The 14857-nt window shown below is 39.4% G+C and overlaps 1 long non-coding RNA gene across 1 annotated transcript; it reads left to right on the top strand.

The window, feature by feature from the left end:
* The first annotated feature begins 2575 nt into the window (after positions 1-2575).
* LOC102369863 lies at positions 2576-14305 on the top strand. The gene is made up of 3 exons (XR_001358976.2): positions 2576-3122; positions 3878-3967; positions 5275-14305. It is a non-coding gene; the product is annotated as an uncharacterized LOC102369863 (long non-coding RNA).
* Positions 14306-14857: the final 552 nt, after the last annotated feature.

The raw sequence follows: 14857 nt of genomic DNA, 5'->3' as shown, positions 1-14857 counted from the left end.
GTGTGCCTCAAAGAGAAGAGATCTGTGGAAGACCATGGTCACCAATGTCCTGTTTGGATATGGTACCTAGAGAGAGAGTACTTCTAGAAATAAAGAATGCAAGTCAAATAAAATGGGAAAATACTTTATTGAAATACTGACTTCTTAAGAAAAGAACTTCAAGGTTATAAGGATAATAAACTGCAGATGAGCTCTGTGGCAAGAATATCTAGGAAAGCTGATGCAAATGTTGGCACATAAGTGAAAAAATAGGAAATTGGTGGGGGGGCATAAATGAGAGACCAGTACTGGGATACTATATTCATTTCTTACTTCCATGTTCCAGAAAGACTCTCAAATTAGAAATAATTCAGAAAAGTGTTACAAAAGTGAATCTAGGTATGGAGAATCTGTTTTATAGTGCAAGATTAGAGTTCAGTCTATTTAGTTAGTCCAAGACGAAGTTTCATCCAGGTGACTATTGCAGCTTGCAAGCACCTATATGATAAGAGGATTTTGGATATTGTATTTATCTGAATCTAAGACAACTTGGAATTTTAAGATGACCTCCAGAGTTTCTATATATGGAAAATTATTGAGGTTGGGAGAGTGTCTTAAATTCATTCCCCCTATCGCTGTGGCAGGGAAATCAGCAGTGTGGGGAGGTAAGGAGGGGATGGGCAGCCTGACTCCTTGTACCCATAGTGCCTTGTGCCCTTCTCTCCCTTAGCTGCCCCTTTTTTTTACTAAATGCAGCGGCTCTGGCCCTGACCCTGGCCTGGGGCAGACAACAATGGCAGCTCCCAGGCCTGGGTAAAAGTCAGGGCTGGAGCCAGAGCCATAGCAGCTGCCTGCCCCAGGCCAGTATTTGAATCCAAGATGAGATGCTTACTCCCCTATGTTGAATAGAGAAGAAAAACCCCTTTGGATTCAAGTAAATACAGGAGGTAGTGGTCTTTACATCCAGTAGTTAAAAGTTGTAACAAGGTGCAAGTTGTTTAGTGAGGGTAACTGGCCAATGGAGTAACTTTATAAAAGTTTGGTGTTGGACTCTTTTTATTATATAAATTCTTTAATTCAGGATAGAATGACTTCAGGAGATGCTGAAACTTGATCAGAAGTTAAAGTTTGATATAGAAATCACTTGATAAAATGTTCCCTGTTGTGCAGATCAGACTCTAACACAACAATACGATTCTTATGGTCATAACATCTATTATGATTGCGTTGGTACCTAGAAAGACATGTTGGGAAACTGCTTTTCTCTGTGGTTTAGGGAAAATAAGACAAGCATGTGCATTTTGTGTGTTAATTTTTATATGGATCTGGTACACTTATTTGTGCCTGGCACCTTGACAAATTTATTGTAATGTGCTATGCTTGGGGCTACATCCTAAAATGAGGAAACGCTGAAGTTAGTCCAAACTGCAGCAGTCTGCTTGTTAAGTGGAGTTTCATGTTGATATTGTAATACAGGCATTCCACAGCTCTTGGTTTAAACTAGTGATTCTCAAGCAAGGTGCCTTTGTACCCTAGTGCCTTGAGGTCCTGTCAGGGGTGCTGAAAGGTGCCATGCAAAATTAACACTGTTAGCTGTGGAAACATGATTCACAAGAAAAATCCAGAGATTTCAAGTAAGAATCCATAGTTTTAAAACATTCTGACCTGCTGTAGTCTTTCTGAGTTCTTTGCAACAGAAGAATTGCTCTAGTATTTTTTGTCGTCAAAAAAGAGTGAAAACTAAGAGCTGTCATTTTGAGGGGTGCCTTGTCTAAAAAAGGTTGAGAACTACAGATATAGGCCTTTAAAAATTATCTGTTTATTAATTTTTGATCCAGTAAGCAGATACTTTAACTTTTGTCAAGAGCTTTCATGGCTTTTGTTTTTCCTTTGTCTGTGGTAAAATTCAAGATTTTTTTTCTCCAGTTTGATCTCTTCGGTTAATATTCTAAATGATTTCAAGTTTTTCGTTTTCAGTAAAGGTCAGTAATCCAAAATTCACTATTTCCAAGTCCTGTTCAGCATTTGAATCCATCTGGATCAGATGCCTATAATATAACCACATTGTCCATTCAAGTAGACTTTCTCTTCTCTTTAATTTAAGGGAGATGACCTTGACTCTTGAATGAACAATGGTATCAGATTGAAATAGAAAAGAGGTTAATGTGAATGAGCAGGACAACTGCCAGTATTTAAGTAGTAAACCAGCTAAAAATTAATGTGGTTTGGAGGGTATTACAACCAAAATATGCTTTACAGTTTGTTTTCCATCTTGAAGATGAAATGAATGGGAATGTAACTTTGGTTATCTGCTTAGTAGGTAGGGATCACATTTTCTGGTTGTAAATACTTCTGGCCCTTTCCTCTGAAATGCTTTTAAGGTATTACAGTAACGTAGCCATAATCATCATTTATCCTTGAAAAAGGGCTGTTTTTTTTTTTAATAAATAGGTTTGGTTGTTGAGAGACGTACTTTTAAGCCATTTATTATGAAATCAGAAAGCTGGTAGCGTGTTAAGATAGATGGGTTTATTTTTAAACTGGACCTGTTTCCATGCTCCCAAGGAATTTAGAGCTTTTTTTTAAATTTAAAAGTAGTAATGCAAAAATTAATGGGAAATTTCTTGCTAGAACTGATTTCCAATCTGAGTATATATCTACGAAGAAATGGTGTTGTGAAGATTAACCTGCAGTATGTTAAGGCAAGCACAGGAGATGAACAACATGCCTGAATTGTATGTAGAGAAAGGTCAAACCTTGATAACACCTATAAAGAATTTCTTAACAAAAATATTCATTAACAAAATGAATGTGGTCTTTGTTAACCTTTGTTCTTGGTTTTGATTCAATATGGCTATAAAAGTAATTTTTAAAAGTAACCCCCATCTCTGTACAGTCAACAGCAGGAGCATCATTATTGGCAAATGCCTCACCTCTGACTCTCATGACATCACCACTGTCTGTAACCAATCAGAATGTGACGTCTGCACCATTGACTCCTTTTGGGATGCTGGGTGGCCTTGTTCCTGTGACCGTTCCCTTCCAGTTTCCCTTGGAGCTACTTGGCTTTGGGGCAGACACAGCTGGAGTGACAACCACCTCAGGATCTACCTCAGCGGCTTTCCACCACAGCCTAACTCAGAGTAAGTGTGGCTAGTTTATTCATGTTGCAGTGTAAATCAGGGGCAACTACATCATTTGCTGCATGTAATCTGAAACTGGGAAGAGAAGTGATAGAAGCAGCACTGCTTGACTAACTTGAAACTGGTCTGGGCAATGAGCTATAGTGTGTATAATTATAGGAAACATGATTTTTCAAAGGAAGAGACAGATAGTGTGATCTGTTAAGTTTTTATATGATTCTACAAATGTTATCACAGTCTGCTTTCCTAGAAGACTGATGGTATTACCAACTTAATAGTGCATAAATGGAATTCAACTTCTTATACTAATTTGTCCCTCTCTTTTTTTTTTAAAAAGAGAATCAAATTATAGAATCCTGTAGGTTCTACAAAACAAATTCAAGGACCTACTGGGGTCTTGCGGTAACTGGTCAAACAAACACTTTTTTGGTAATGGCTTGCACAGAGCTTATGATGCAGAAACTGCTTTTTTTAACTGTAAGAGAGAATATTGTCCAGGACAGGACTGGCTTATTTCCATTGAAAAAATCCCATTAGAATTGCTCTCTGGGCAATGCTGAAGATGATTGGACTTTTCTGTTAACAAAACAGTCCAAAGTATTGCATCTCTTACAGTGTAACTTGTTCTGATATGTATCTAATTATTCTCAGAAGTACAGAGGGATGAAGAAATTAGAGGCCGCTACCTTTGCTATAAGGAGGTTTAGTGTCCTTTGAACCAAAACTCCTGTTTCTGTCTCTCTTACTTCCTTCAGATTTACTGAAGGGTTTACAGCCAGGTGCTCAGCATGCAGCGACGCTGTCTCATTCACCTCTGCCTGCTCACTTGCAGCAAACTTATACAGGTAAGGAAATTGTACACCCCTTTCCTTTTTCAAACTAAAACTCTGGTGATGTCTATACCATTTTAAGGCACCAAGAGTTGGTATTCACAAAGCTACCACAGGACATCTGTGCATGTCCTTTGCCTTGTGCCATATAGACATACCCCAAAAAGCCAGATTCTCCATTCAGCCCTTGATTGAAGCCACTCTAGCCTCTTAGCTGGGAATCAGATTGAGTTTGCCATGGAGAAGACGAAGACTGCAAAGGCTGTCCTAATGGCAAATGATGAGCGAGCTATTGCAATAATGCACATTGAAGCAGAATGGTGCAGGTCTTATGCCGAAATTACGTATACCATTGCCTGAGTGTCAAAAATCTTAGAACAAATATGCTTTATCGCCTTGGAAGCTAAAGATCCAAGATTGCAAATTGTAATATGAGTGATCTCATGAAAAAAATATTACCACCCAGTAAACTTTCCTTTGAGTTGCAAGTTAAATAGGAGGATTCCTTGGCTTCTCTTTCCCCTTCCATCCTCCAGGATCTTCCCTTTGGAAGTTTCATTATTTTGAACTACATATATATTTTCAATGCTTCACTATATCCAACAGACTGTCAGCTATTCCTGAAGATCTTATTCCTGCTGAGGCATGCAGAATGGTCTAGAGTACTGGTTCTCCCCACTTTCTTTTTTTGGCTTGTGAAACCAATATGAATATGGAATGATTTTTTCAATGAAAAAATTGTGGGATTTGTCACGGGGCGTGGCTCAAAAATGTAGTTCTAGGGTAATAGAGCTGAATTGTTTAAAAAAAATTGTAGTAGAGTTCTGTTTTTATGCTTGCTGTACAAGAGTAAAGATGCCACAGTATTTTTATGACCATGTTTTACTTTCTCAGTGACAACATAATTACTACTTAGAGACAGAATAGTTTCTTCAGTAGTTTTTCATATAAAATAAGTTGTTTATAAGTCACTGAAAGGAGTCCTCTTCCCTGTAAAGGCATCGCACTTTGGTAGTGTTTTGTTTTAGGCCTGCTAAATGACTAAAAAATGAAACATCCTGTCCATCAATCTCAGTCTTTGGTGCAATGAAGCACTTCCACTCACTGCAGGATACGGTCCATATTTTCTTGTTGTATATTCCCACTGGCTATAAGAATGCACACATGGAGGGAACCCATTCAAAATGCTGTTCAGAATTTTGCGCTGCTGTTTTATATTACATCTCTCATAATCAAATGAAACTTTTTGATGCCTCTTTTTTTTTTTTTCTTTGTTCTTTTATCCCACCCCTCCCCAACCCCTTGTTTTCTCCAAACCCCAGATGGAGGCCAAAGCAAAGGGGACACTAAATTACAGCGGAAAACCCAGTGACTTCTGGATGAACAAGGGAGCTGAAGTAGTTCTGATTGGCTGATGGAATCTGCCCAGTTGGGAAAGTGCTTACATGGTCACAGGGCTGCTGTATTTGTCAATGTTTACATACTCTGATCCCAAGCACTGTGGTGAGAAGAAGAAGAAGAAGAAAAAGAAAACAGTACTTGATCAAAAAGAGAAGGAAAAGGAGGATGGTCCTTCCTGGTCATGCAGACTGGTCATAGTTGGATTTTTGCCGTAAAGAAACCAATCTTTTTTTATTCACTCTGATTGGCTTTAAAAAAATTGTAGTTGTCAAACCCACAGCGGCACAAAGTTTACTTTCTGGGTAATGTCCAGTGATGAGGAGGAAGCACAAGGGAAGCTGGAGTAGATTTCTCCATCCAGTTTGGGGGCTGGGATCATCCACTCAGCAAGAGCAGGATGCTAGTAAGAGTATGTATCAGTCCTGAGCATACTATATGGTTGCAGACCAGAGGTGGTTTCTGCTTGGATGGTCTGTGGAGTAAATAAGAAACTTTCTTATGGATACAAACAAAGCTTCTGATTTGAACGTTTGTCCAGCATGACCTCTTTGGAAGAGCATAGCAAATACAGGCTCTGAGTTTTGTGGGGCCTCTAATGCAGTTTCATTAATCCCCAGACAGCTCCCTTTCAAAATGATGTTCATGGTAGAGAGGCAAGAGAAAAATTAAGGGGGATCCTAGTAATCCCTGGGATATTTTAGCATAGAATAATTGATATTTAAAGTGTATGTCGGGGTGGAATATATCTTTTTACAGAAAAGGAAGAAAAATGTTGTTGGTTTAGCTTGAGAGCTCTTCTCAGACCTTTTTTTTTTTTTTGGAAGATGGACACTCTGGTTTTCCACCCTTATAAAGTTGCTTCACTTCTTCAGTTGGTTCCTTGAGCTTCTCTGCTATTAAAGTGAAGAAACACCCTATTCTCATCCTTTATAAACCCAAGGTCAATTCCTCGTCTTCTGGATTTACTTCCTCTTTCATACAAGTATTCCCAAAAGCCACACACCACAGTAACCCTTCAGCTAAGGATAGCTGGATGTGACTTATTTCAGAGACAAGTTAATACTGCTTCAGGCATTAGCCAAAGAGGAGTCGTTCAAAAGCGACCTCGGGTGCCTTCTCTTCCTGGGGCTGAATGCATTGTCTCTCCAGCATTCCTAGCCCCTGCTGGCCTGGGGAGCTCATGGCCTGAACTCTTTCCTGCTTGGTAACTCAGGATTGCAAGGCTGGCTTTCCTTTTTGGATAGCAATATCTTGGGTGGTTCATTTGTACATTTAGGAAATATTCAGCACAAATTGCACTTTCAGCAGTAGGACAGAGGAGGTTCTTAGGTCAAAACTTTACTGTTGTGTCTTTTTTCTGTGAAAGGTAAGATAAGCATGGCAGGAATTGGAGTAAAAAGGTTTTCAGGATCACTGAAGCTAGAACATCAGTCCCTGATCTGATGCCCTTTCTCTTTCAAACCTAAAATGTCACTGTGACCAGAGATACTGAAATTTCTAGTCTGTTTTGCTCGTGCGCGCGCTCTCTCTCTCTCTCTCTCTCTCTCTCATAGCTATGATCTGAGATTGAACCTGTAATTACTTAATTGCCTCTCACCTGCCCAGTACAAACTTTGGTCCCTGGATATTAAATCTCTTAATACTTTTTGCTATACTAACTTTTAGTTTTCAATTCCCTTTGACATGCGTGAATTATTTTTCTTACAAAGACCAGACAACATTTTTTCTACTTAGATCTCACTTTAATTTTATATATAAATATATAAACAAGAACTTAAAGTAATATATTGTGTATATAGTATAAAACAAATGTTGGGTTGAGCCCAATGATAAATGTTTTTGCACAAAACTTCTGTGAAAAATAGCCTGAATCCTCCTAGTCAGATGAAAATTCTCCAGAGTATAGAATACCATAAATTATTCAGAAGGTACTATCCAAGTTGTGCTTTTGTTTTATCTTTTTCCCCAGAAGGGGATGAAGAAAGAGGACATTTTGAAGCCAGAAATTTTTGACAAAGTATTAACTCTGAGTTGTGTCAAACATATCACATATTTTTTAATAATGCATGTAGCGGGAATTGCAGTGGACAACTGTCAGACAGCAATATGTGGAAACAACTACCCTACCCCAGAAGAGCTCTATCCTCTTCTGTATTTCCTTCATCATGGTGTCTCATTTAAATTGCCATCCTTCACTTTTGCATTCTGACATGAGATTCTAGATCTGATAAAAGGTACACAATTGAAAGTCCTAGAGTTTGAAGGCTTTTATCCTAACAGCACAGATGGTGACAGCACAAATTTCCTTTGCCCCACCTCAAGTGTGCCTCATCCTTAATCAGGAGGGTTATCTCTAGAATTTAGAAGGTAATTTAGTTTCCATGGGCCATTCAGTTTTAGTCCTGTTGGCAGTCCTGACAAGGAAGAACACAGGTTAGCATGAGTTATAGACTTGGGCAGTATGATGGGAAACAATATGGAGATTACAAACTTTCTTCCTATAGTCTGTTGAAAGTACACCCAGAGGATAACTATTTTCATTTACTACCAGCCTGGATTACTTTGGAACTGGTAAAGTATTCTCCACTTGCTTAACCCAGCAAGGCCAGGTCAAAAAATAACTATTGAGTGATTCCCAGGATCTTTGCAGAAAGAGGGGGAGCATGAGCAGGGTGGAAAGTGAAGGATATTTGTGACATCCTGATGCAAAAATAGGTAACACCCTTCCTGCAACATCTTGTTTAAGCTAGTTTCCCCCCCCCCCCCAAGAGTCTTACTACTTTTTAAGGGCCTTTGATAATATATATAATGTAAACTGTTGTATGCATTAAATAACCCTCAGTATTCACAAGCAATAAGAAAGCCAGTAGAGCTGTCTTTCTGGGCAGCAGGGCTGAACTTTGGTTTGGGGGCTGAATGTGAGCTGATGTCAAGCTCACTCAGCCTCAAACAGATGCAAGCAATAATTTCAAACACAGGTTTTAGAAGTTAGCTCCCTTCCGGTAATGCCTTCTGCCACATGATCCAAAGCCCCAATAGACATAGTAGCAATTTTAAATCCTCTGAGAGATTTGTGAAGTATAGAAAGGAGCCAGGCTAGATGAAGCGCAGGCTGCAAGACTTCTGATCAATTTGGATCATTATAGCAGTGTTCTCTCCCCCAGAAGGATGTTGATGGCCTAAATCATTATTTCATCCAGCATTCTCTTTTAGTTCAAGAAGATTAATGAATATTGTTGAGTAACCAAGTCACAGGTGTGGATGCTGTGGGTTTAACATCTGTTTTCAGCTAATCAGAAGTGACTTCTAATTATCAGAGTTCTGCTTCCTGTCTGAATCCAGTCAAAGCTGTCAGATTTTGGGTGGGGCAGGCACCTGGGCCTTGTTCCCCTCAACCACTCCAGCCACCTGACCCTTCCTCCACCTTCTTCTCCACTTGGTCCGACATGAGGACATGAAAGCAGAGAAATCCTGCAACTCTCCCAAGCTGCCATCAGTTGTGTGAACCATAACCCTCTGGGGGTCATCTTTTAGGACTCCAGCTAACTTTATCACATTTGCTGCTACATTCATAAAATGAACTTTTGGCTGTATTTATTAGCATTTTAATCTAGTTTACAGTTCTTTTTTGGAATAGATTTTGCCCACGGGTGGATTAGAAATGGGGTGGTGCTTTCTGGGGGTTTTGGTGGTTTTTTTTTTTTTTTGTTTTGAGTGCATTGTTAAAGGCACAGTGGTCCCTTTTTATTATTTTTGGTTGTGAACTTTTTTTGGGGAATGGAATTGCAGGAAAAAGTAAAACCTGCAGTCAAGCTAAGCTCTGGAAGGTTTCCACCCAGATCTCCAGTTCCTGGCTTTGTACTTAAGTAGGGTCAGAATAGGGACACTTGCTGTTTCTGTTAAATGAGCCAGAAGGTAAAAGCAGTAGGTAAATGACTGGCTAATTAACACTTTATGCAACTTTAATTTTGTAGAAGCTTTTTGAAAGTTGGTAGATTCTGATTGGTCCTAGCTCTGGTGAAATGGCTGTTACCCCTCCAGGAGTTACTTGATTCAGGCCTTTGTCCTTTGTTTAAGTGCCTTTTCTTTATTTTATTACCCTCCCCCCCAACTCTCCCTCCTTTAAACTGTTCTCAGAGATCCTAAAGTGCTGAGGAGGCATTTGGGAGGAAAACAAATCTTAAACTTGCCAAGATGACTTTATGCTGTTAAACTATTTTCCCTTTTGTATAAAGTGTGTAATGTGTGTGTAATGTTACAGCTGCTGTACCATGGCATTTATTCTGTATGCTCCCTGACACACACAACAGTATTCTTAAGAATCCTGTTTTTTCCACTCTGTTCTCTGCTGGCTTTACGACACATTTTACTTATGGAAAGTGAAAATTTGTGCCTGAATGACTGTAGTGTGTGTGTGTGTGTGTGTGTGTGTGTGTGAGAGAGAGAGAGAGAGAGAGAGAGAGAGAGAGAGAGAGAGAGAGAAGAGGTGGTTAGAAGGAAAGGGACTGGATATGTTTCCCTCTGGAGATGTAAATTTTGAATCTTGTGTGGGTCATGAGTTAAGTTTATTTGATGGTTCCAATCTGCCTACCTGTAAATATTAAACCACCTCACACACTCACTATTTGACACACTTTCCCACAATTGATGGCCCTTTTAAATAGAATAGACTTGGTTAAAATAGGTTGCAATAATCCTGAATTGAGCTGTATTGCAGGAGAGAGACCTTTTATGGTGTTACTCGCATCTGCCCTGCTCTAGGCATTGCTAGGAATCTTGCTTGAATTCACCAATGTTGTTACTTCTTCCCATACAATAGTTATAAAGAGGGGTTTCCCTTATTAAAGTAAAACCTTGCTATAACCCATAAATTGCCTACATCATGTGTCAAAATGTTTTCTCTCCAACTTTCAGCAAAGAGCTGGAGTTAGATCTCCATTAAGAGCTTTTCTTTTTCAAAAGAATGACGGTACACTAAGAGCAGCATAAAATAGTACCTTAACGGTGGTGATCAAATTTAAATATTTCTATGCTTATTTAGCTATTATGTAATTGGCAAAACTTACAGATATGCAAGGGGGTGTGTAAGGATTTACTGCAAGTTAGAAAAGTTCTACCATACTCCAGAAATAATTAAACAAATTTGTCTAGTTTCCATATTTATAAAAACTTTTTTTCTAAGAAGTCTGATTGAAAAGTTGTCTAACATTGAATACAAGCCCAAGATGCCCAATATCAGCATGATTAATATATAGTGATTCTGTGAGGTGCTTTTACTGGGCAGTGCCTTCATCTTGTTTTGGTTCCAGTGTGGAAAGACATCTCTAGAAACCAGATCAGGAATTGAATAGAGCTGGTCTCCCAAATCCTAGAGCAAAGCAATACAGCAGATGGTCTCATCAGAAGAAATGCCAGTTTTCTTGTCAGAGGAAACTTAAGTTTAACTGAACTGAAAGTCTGTTTGGGTTTTTTGTAAGATGTTTAAATAAAAATGTCTATCTAAATCGGTGATCACTGCCAGCACAAAGCAGCCCTGTAGTTGGCTTACTCTGCCACTGAAAGATCAGCCTGCTTTTGTGCCATAAACCTTAAGTTTTTCCTTCTCCACACCTCTTTCTGCAATTCCTCACTTCTGTAACAGTCTATTAGAACCAATGGTAGCTGAAGTAACATAGAAAAGGTCCTGGAGTTGCTTCAAGTTGCACTGAAAAACCAGCCTGTCTTGCAGCTGCCCCAGAGTTCAGGGGAACACACAAACATGCTCTACAGTAGTGTTATACCCTCCATACTAGTTCTGTGTTGGCCCTTGGCTGTAGCCAAGGATCAAAATCTGTATTGTAGTGCCCAGCTAATAAGTATAAAGCTGTAGAGCAACTCGTTAGAAAAAGGGATTTTTAAAGGTGTTCTATGTTTCTAGAATGGAAATTCAATCCCATTTTCTCTCACCACCACCACAAGCCTGTTGAGCAGTAAGCTAATCGTAAATTTCTAATCTTAGTGAAAGAGTCCAAAACAAATAATGTATACTATCTTTCAAATAACTTCTGACAGCATTCAGTACTGAGGGCTTTTGACTCTGCGATATGTGCAGGCATATTCCAAAAGCAACCTTGGATGGGTATTCCTAACTGCCCCGTGCCCAAAAAAAGGTGCAAGAGGGGAAGGACTGTTAACCAAACAAAACAAGTTGGAAGGTCCCACCAAGCTTAAATCAAACTCAGCAGCTGGTGAGGCACCAAGCGCTTCTTTGGGACTGATTAGTTTCCACCAATTGGGGGAAAAGGAAATTTTTCTCAGCTTTTTCCAGATAAGGCCTTAGTTCAATTAGTAGTCATTTAATATCAACTATGCAGATAAGTATTCTTTACATGTTCCAGTGTTATGTACACTCCTCTTCCTGCTGTCCCATTAACAAATGTTAAACGTCTACCCAAAGAAATGTGGCATAATATTTTTTGAGGTTTGTACTAAAAAGGTTAGGTTATTTGTTTGGTTTTTTTCCAACATGAAGAATGAACTTTTGTATTTTAAAAGGAGGGGAAAAAAGAAACCCTTTCACTGGTGCGAAGCCTAATGTCAAAATTATCATGAAAAGTGCTTTAGGGGGGGCAAATAAAATCTCCTATTCATTGATGGCAGGCTTGATCCTGAGAGCTTTTTAGATAGGTGCACAATATTCAGCTCTGCAGAACTGGACCAAGAAGCTACAGCAGTGCACATCTAACATACCAATTACATTGGGGGTTGGGGGAATAAATGTCCTTGCAACTGAAACGGGTTCTAGAAAGTCCAGTGTCCAATTTGATGACTGCTTTTAACCAAGCAATCTTGGCTAATGGGTGGCTGGATCTCCATAAGTGGCATCTTCCCTGAATAAAAGCTGAACAGTGATCCATTTCTTTCTCATCAGCTCCTGTGTTGTACTTGTTACAGCCGAACAGTTTGGCTCAGAGGCAACTGCTACAGCAAGCATGTTTTAAAGTTAGTATTTTCAGTTTGCTGTAGCAACCAGTGCAGTTATGTTGCATATGTTCTCAAGATTTTATGCTGGGTTTAGATGGGAGCTGTTTTTAAAATACTTTGGGCTCTTGGTTTAAAATAGCAAGCTACATTACTCCTGTCCCCTTTCAAAAAATCTCCTGAGAAATGTTGTATTTTAGCAGTTGAATTAGTCCTGTTCTGTGATCCTTCTACCAGTCTCTCTTTTTTCCTCCGAGGGTGATGTTTAGAATGCATTTAATGGATTCACCCTTTGAATGTTGGCATTTTCTAGGCCACTAGTCAAGCAGATTCCCACTTTAGGAGGGCATCTGTGTAATTTTATAACTTGCATAAAAAGATAAAAAGCACTGTGCTAAAAAAACTCTTCCTTGTAAACAGACATTTGAGCCCCTATATCACTGCCTAGTGAAGGGATTTGCTCCAACAGCAGAGCTTCCAATCTTAAAAGCTGGTTTTACATCTATTTGCAACGAGTCCTCCCAGTGAAAGGGTTTAAGCAGAAGTATCCTTTGTATTTGTTGTCACAATAAAATGCACATTTTCCAATTTTGGATAGTTAACCAGCTTAATTGTAGCTAGCTTGCTGGTCCTCTTGAGAATGGAGAAAGCAATATAAAGTAAGGGACTTAAGGGGCCTTTTCATGGTTGCTTCTTGCCTGTTGGTGTCAAGTTTTAAATGAAAAATTGGCAAAGTGCTTATTTTGTCTCAAACTTAAAAATTCCTAAACCAAACCCCTAGCAATATTCAGATCCTGCATAGTTCTCCTTACTGTCAAGAAAGGGAATGTCCAATTCCTATGAGGTGGCAAATGTGCTAAAATCAGTTACTTTTTTTTCTAATTTTTTATTTTCATTTTGCCCAGCATGAATTCATAGGAGGTCACCTTGTTCCTTTGTTACCTGCATATTTAAGAACATGGGGAAGAACCCTTGACTTAGTGACCCGGAGAAAATCCAAACAGCCATGTGCTCACTTGATCTCTCCAGACTACTCCACTGTAAAGTTCCCCAGGTGACAAGCATATACAGCTACTCTCAAGGGGAGGGACCTGGATAACCAAATACAGCTACTTTTTGGTAACTAGCACAAATTATTTTGGCTTGGGTTTTTAGGGAGCTGTATTCCACTAACTTGAAGGGATACTGTATTTTAAACAAGTGTGACTTTTTGGTTGGTTTTTCTCTCATAAAACTGGACCTGAATTACAAGTTTTGAGTTGATTTTTTTCTTCTTCTTTATTTTGTAATAATCTCAGGACCTGAAAGATTGTAGCATTTAGTGTGTCTTAAAAATAATGTACTGTACCAGCCATGGATTTTGTAAATACACCCGTCTCCCTCTCTTGTATTTTAGTTTTTGGGGGGGAGGGGGTTTTGGTTGGTTTGTTTTTTTTTTTTTAAAGCATACGGCTCTTTGCCAGAGGAACTGGTACCTGGTTAACTTCCATCGTGAACTAAAGTAAGAAAATGAGGGAGCTGCTGCCACAAAAGCTTGCACCATATATTGAACATATGCACCATATACTGTTGTGACACATTTTTTAATAGAGGCTAGCCATTTTACTGGAAAGTCTGTCCCATGTCCCTGTTGCCCCCTCCCCCCCTGCATTCCCAGCGCTGGCTGTCGAAGTTCTATCCACCAGGGAGACTCTTGATGTCTTCACCTTTTTCCAAATATTCAGGTTGACTGTCCTGCACTTTGCACACCAAGTCTGGTTCTGGACAAGTCCGTGTATCTGACATTCTGCAAGAATAGCTAAAAAGTTTAATTACTCTTTATCAGAATTTCATCGATCGAGAAAAGATAGAGCAGAGATGTGCAGAAGTTCATTCTCATAGATCTTTATGTGGATTTACTGTACTGACCTTGCAAGATTTCAGGAAAGGTGTGTGTGTGTGTTTGTTTGTTTTTCATTTTTCTTCCCTCCTTCCCCTTCCCCCCCCCCCCCAAATTTTATATTTTTTTTCCCCCCCCCCCCCCCCCCCCCCCCCCCCATAATTTAATAAATGGGGTGCAAAGATTTTCTGGCAACAGACTTGCTCTGAGATTCCAAGTGTAACTAGCAGACCCGTGTTCTACAGTAGGAGCCTTATTCAGTTCAGCGTAGACATTTCCTGTCCTTAATTGTGATGGGACTCTTTCATGAGTGTACTTTTTCTTTTTGTATGTGTTCTGTGTCTGTGCTGTATTAAATAAAGAGGAATGTACATATTAGCCATGTCTGTGTGGTTTTCAAATAATTTCTCAGTGTAATAAAGATAGATATAAATTGTCCAATCTGAGCTTCCTTACTATAGTTTTCATTCCAAGTTGAGTTCCTTCAAAGCCCCAGCTCTTGGGCTAGTGATTTTTTTCCAACCAGGGAGCAAAGGTTTGAGGAGGTAAACAGATGAGCCAGGCTCAGGCTTGTCCCCCTCTGCCTGGATAAAAACATGGGTAGTACCAGGCTGGGTCACATTAGTGGTCCATTTAGCCCAGGAGCCACTTTTGCTGGTCGGCAT

This window comes from Alligator sinensis, unplaced genomic scaffold (genome assembly GCF_000455745.1).
Source record: "Alligator sinensis unplaced genomic scaffold, ASM45574v1 scaffold1081_1, whole genome shotgun sequence".
Lineage (NCBI taxonomy): Eukaryota > Metazoa > Chordata > Crocodylia > Alligatoridae > Alligator > Alligator sinensis.
This window is presented reverse-complemented; position numbering and strand designations above follow the sequence as displayed.